The sequence below is a fragment of the Eucalyptus grandis genome, chromosome 7, assembly GCF_016545825.1.
Source record: "Eucalyptus grandis isolate ANBG69807.140 chromosome 7, ASM1654582v1, whole genome shotgun sequence".
Classification (NCBI taxonomy): Eukaryota; Viridiplantae; Streptophyta; class Magnoliopsida; order Myrtales; family Myrtaceae; genus Eucalyptus; species Eucalyptus grandis.
Genome location: NC_052618.1, coordinates 16,074,959 through 16,080,958, shown reverse-complemented (window position 1 = coordinate 16,080,958; position 6,000 = coordinate 16,074,959).

The window sequence follows — 6,000 nt, the reverse complement described above, 5'->3', positions numbered from 1 at the left end:
TATAATGAGATCTTTGGGATAACTGGACTCATGCTTCCAGTTACTGGTTGATTTGTCAGGTTGATGATCACTTTCTTCATTTGATTCTTCAACAATCATTTGATGCTGGTCTTTCAAAGTTTGAGCTGCTTCTTGAGATTTTGACTTTGTAGAGTCTAGAGCAGGTTCAGATTCTTCAAGATGAGTCTGAACAGATTCCTTTTGCATAGAATCTTGGAATTTGACATTCATTGATTCCTTCATAGATTGAGACTTCTTGTTGTAGACTCTGTAGGCTTTGCTTGAGGTTGAATATCCAAGGAAGATGCCTTCGTCTGATTTTTCTTCAAACTTGCCAACTCGATCATTTGCATTTTTCAATATAAAGCATTTACATCCAAATACATGAAAATATGAAACAATAGGCTTCTTTTCTTTGAATAACTCATAGGGTTTTTTTTTCCAGAATTGGTCTTAGAAAAACTCTATTAATAATATAACATGCTGTAGAAACTGCTTCAGCCCAAAAACGTGAAGAGATGTTACTTTCAATTAAAAGTGTTCTAGCCATTTCTTGAAGTGACCTATTCTTTCTTTCCATAACTCTGTTTTGCTCTGGAGTATATGGAGAGGAGAACACATGCTGAAAGCCAGATTCATCACATAATTTTGTAAAATCTTGATTTTCAAATTCACCTCCATGGTCTGTTCTTATACTTGAAATAACATAGCCTTTTTCATTTTGAATCTTTTTAGCAAACTTTTCAAAATAAGAAAAGGTTTTAGACTTACTTGTCAGGAAATATACCCAAGTAAATCGTGAGTAGTCATTCACAATTATTAGACAATATTTTTTACCTCCAATGCTCTGAGTTCTGGTTGGTCCAAAGATATCCATATGCAGAAGCTGCAGTACACGATTAGTGAAAACTTGATTTATTGGTTTAAAGGAATTTCTTACCTGCTTTCCCAGTACACATGGTGTACATAGGTCAGACTTTTGGTATGACAGATTAGGTAGACCACGAACTAGCTTCTTTGCTGAAATATTGGCTATTTGCTTCATATTGATGTGCCCAAGTTTTTTGTGCCATAAGTTCGCTTCGTCTTGAATTGAGATTAGACATTGCGATTCATCTGGTTTCACGTCCAAGAGATAGATATTTCCATGTCTTCGACCCATGAATGACTGAGTAGAATCTTTACTGGTTCTTGAACATATTCCCTCTTGAAAGTTGATTTTGAAATCGGTATCACACTGCTGACTGATACTAAGCAGATTATAGTTGAGTCCTTTCACTAAGGAAACATTGCTGATTGTGAGGTTTCCAATCTTTGATTCCCGAATCCCACAATTCTTCCTTTGTTGTTTCCTCCAAAAGAGACTTTTCCACCATTTACTTGAATGAGCTTTATGAAGCAATTTGAATCTCCCGTCATATGTCTTGAGCATCCACTATCCGATACCATTTTACATTTTTCTTGATAGTGACCTGCATTTAAAAAATAGACTCAAACTTTCTTTGGTACCCATATTTTCTTGGGTCCATTGGTGTTAGTATGATATGCGGTTTTGCCCATACTTTCTTAACATGTTTCCAAACCATAGGACATTCTTTCTCAAAGTGATCTGAACTATTGCACTTTGAACATCTGAGAGCATTGCAACCTACTGGTTTTACAAAGACCTTTTTAAAATGATTTTTGTAAGCATCTCTTGTGGGTCTTTGCTTAATTCTTTCCTCACTTTAGGAAAATCAATTAAAGAAATGGTTTCCACAATCATTCCCAAACCAAATTTATTGAAATAAGGTCTTTGTGTTGAAAGAATTTTCTCAAGTTTCTCGATCCTATTGAAAATCTTTTGGAAATATTTGATATGTCATTTTTTAAAAATACATTTTCTTTCGAAAGGTTGTCTTCTCTTTCTTTAAGAGTAGAAACATTCATGTCTAAACATTTCACCTTTTCTTTCAAAATATTTTCCTATTGTTTCAGTGCAGAATTTTCCTTTTTAAGTTCGGAAATCCTTTTAAGAGAAGTCTTAAGAGTAAAACACAACTCATCAATGTATTTAGAGACTTTAATAGGGATTTTAGAGTTACTTATCTCAAATTCACTATTTGAATCTGAGTTTGTCTCGGAGTTTGAATCTGAATCCGATTGTGCCATTAGACATATATTGGCATAATCATCATCACTTTCTTCACACTCTGTATCACTCTAGGTTTCTGCTTTAAGAGCCTTTCGATACTTTTTAGCTTTTCCTTTCTTCTTCCTCAGAAGAGGACAGTTGGATTTGATGTGTCCATTTTTCTTACATTCAAAGTAGACTACATCTCTATTTGATTCATCATCCTCAACAGACTTAGTCTGTTGCTTTTGAAAACTTTTTTTCTTTTGATTGAATCTTCTACCTTTTTTGTTCAGCTTTCTGAATCTTCTTATCATGAGAGCGACCTCCTCATCATCCATATCATCTTCAGAATCTGTAACATCAGAATCATCATTGGATTTTAATGCAATGGATTTCTTACCTTTAGGATCTTGGTCTTCATTGATTTGTTCCACTTCATAAGATTGAAGAGTTCCAACCAACTCATCGACAGATAGTGGCATAATTCTTTGTGTCTCCCTTATAGAGGTCTTTATGTAATTCCAATCCTTGGAGAGTCCACGTAGTAGCTTGTTTACTTTCATGGGATCAGAAATTGGTTGACCTTGATTTTCAAGACCATTCACGATTTTTGTAAAATGACTAAACATGTCAGTTATAGATTCTCCTGATTTCATTTTGAAGGCTTCGTATTGACTGAGGAGAATGCTAACTCTGGTTTCTTTCACTCGATCGGTTCCTTCGTAGGTAATATGTAATTTATCCCAAACTTCTTTCGCTGTAACACAAGAAGATATTATGTTATATTCAGTAGGTGACAAAGCACAATATAAAGAATAAATTGCTTTTGCATCAAGAGCTTGTCTTTTGGTTATCTCTTCCTGAGTCATTTCACTAGACTCAACAACGTCTTTTCCTCTCTCTGAGACAGATGCAGCTTTAGGAATGATTCCTTTGTCTACAACGTCCCATTCCAGAGGATCCTTTGATCTTAGGAACGCCTTCATTTTGTTTTTCCATATGTTGTATTCCTTTCCATCAAAGTAAGGCGGTCTGGTATTGCTTTGCCCTTCTACTAGCCTTGGAGCTAACATACTAGTCATGGATCTTTAACTCTAAAGTAAAACACTTCAAACAAAGTGAGTACACAAGTTCTGATACCAATTGAGATAGCCAGTATAAGCATCTAGAGGGGGGTGAATAGGTGTAAAAATATTTTCTCGAGATAAGAGAGCAATACTAAGCAGACAATAGATAGGAAGTTCTCCTTTCGTTAACAAGGAGAATTATGATCAAAGTAAAGAAGAGAGTAGGGAAGAGAAAATGAACACAAAAATTATAGTGGTTTGGCTTATTCCAAGCCTACGTCCACTCTTCTGCACTAACAGCCCACCAGCTGGATTTTACTATGAACAAAATAGATGTTACAGCAAGGTTCTCCCTTGATTCCACAGTGTAGATACCATACCACACTTCCTTAAGGTTTCTTAGTAATATGAACTCTCTTTTGTGTACAGGATTTCACTCAGAAAATGCATTGACTAAGAACAAAGAGCTTCAGACTTTGGAATTCTCCTATCGCGCACACACTCGAACAACTGGAACGTCTTCCTTTTATACTCCTTTATGCCATCATACTCGTTGGCACTTACCAAAGGAATTCTTCCAATCTTTCCATTTGACAGAATCAATTAGGAAGATCATTCGAGCTATTTAAGGAACATGTCGATAGCCCATCAATCATGCTCGCCCATACAATCAAGATCTTGGTTTCCATAAGTGGAACCTTCCAAGTGTACTTCGCCAATCATCGGATCCTTAATCTTTGAATCAATAAAGGATTTCGTTATGTCATATCTAGCCAAGAGATCTTCTCCAGTCGATAAGGTCAAATCCTTAGCGAAACATCCAGTCCTGGATATCCCTCATTCGACTGATTAGAAACTATCAATGAGAATAGACTTTGAGTCTTGAGTTTGGCAGTCCGGAGGTCTTCAGACTTTAAGTAGTAGAGTCTGCAAATCTTCAGACTAGACTGATGGAAATGTTTTGTCAGCTTCAAAATACTCAAGGAAGATTTCTCCAACACAATAAACCTGAAAAGGGTCGATGACTCGTCTTGGGAAGTCACAAATTATTACAGACCAGAGAGAGATAGGCATGCGCTCGGGGTTCAGGCTGTGACATCCCCTTTTTATGGTATCAAAGCGAAGTCTGTATTTGGAGTGATAAGGTGCGATGGGTTCTTGGGATAATTACTACGAATGACCTATATTTTATGCCGATGCATGTGAGTGATAATTGTTTAGTAAATTGTTTGTGGTGATCACTTAGTTTCTAATTCTGTATTGAATTAGAAACAGGTTTTGTAGAGAGTCTACAACATGAGTGATCAGGAGCCGAGAACTCCTAGGCAGAGGACCTTATCCTTAGTGACTCGGGCTAGGACACCAACAAAGGTCGGTACCTGAGGCGGCCGTGGTAGAGTGCAGGTTAAGGCCAGTGCAAGTGGAGTAGCACCACCTCTAGTCGATGCTGGGGTCACAGCCCCCGGTGATCCCAAAATCGACGGGATCATGCATGCGCTCGAGGCTATGGGAGCACAGATGGGGCAACAGGCCTAGAATCAAGCTCCCACCATTACCGCCGTTGCTACAGTTGCTGCTACTGCTATGCCAATGATGCTATTGTTGCTGCTACCACTGCCGTACTTGCTAATGTACCTGCTGAAATTCCACCGAGGAATGTGACCGCTGGGAGGCCAGTGCATAAACTAGTAGAGCAGTTTCTGTAGTTGAACTCGCCAAAGTTCACTGTACAAGAGATCCTGAAGCTGCAGACCTCTGGATCCAAGAGTTGGAGAATGCCTTTGCACTGCTGATGTGCACCGAGGCTGATAAGGTCGTCCTTACAATCTACCAACTGAAGGAGATTGTAAGCACATGGTGGAGAGCCACCAGAGGAACGGTAATTCCTAAAGGTGTGGTTCCGGAATACAACGCTTTCATCGAGGTCTTCAATAGTAAGTACATTTCGAGACTCGCGCAGAGAATTGAAGATGGCAAAATTTCAACGCTTTGCCAAAGGTCAATGACAGTGGATCAATATGAAGTGAAGTTCGTTGAACTGTCGTAGTATGCCCCTAGATTGGTCGAAAATCCAGTAGACCGAGCTAGAAGGTTCAGAGATGGACTTAGACCAAAACTGAGGAGTCCGCTAAGACTACTGAACTTGAGGAATTACAATGACCTATATGAATGGGTCCATATGATCGAGAGAGACCAGAATGAACAAGCCACTGTATCTGGGTCATGGTTTTGTTCTAACTAGGATGAAAATCGGTTTGGGAAGAGACCAATGATTGGAGGAAGGTATCATGTTCCACTCAACAGGAAGGTGGGATAGGAAAGTCGTCAAATCAGTTCAGAATGTGCCACTCCTGCAGAGGACACCATGGATCAGCCTAGTGTCTAGCTAGGACGAGTGCTTGCTTTGAATGTGGCTAGCAAGTTCACATAGTTAGGAACTGTCACAGAAGGCAAACGGGACTGCAGTTACTACCACCGCCACCGATGAATCATAATCGAGGACTTCCGCCATCGAATGCACCACCGGTTGGATTGTTCAGACCTCCAACTCAAGGAAGAACATATGCCATCTCAAGAGGACAGGCGAACGACACGCCTAATGTGATTACAAGTACCGTTTCACTAAATAACCACGCTGTTTATGCCTTATTTGACCCTGGAGCTACTCATTCATTTATAGTTGAGCAATATGTTAAGTTGGTAGGATAATTCCTGAATTGTTGGAGTCAGTGATTAGTATATCAACACCATTAAAGGATAAGGTGTTAGCTATAGTGGGTTGCCCTAGTTGCACGTTAGCGATTGGTGAGCGAGAGG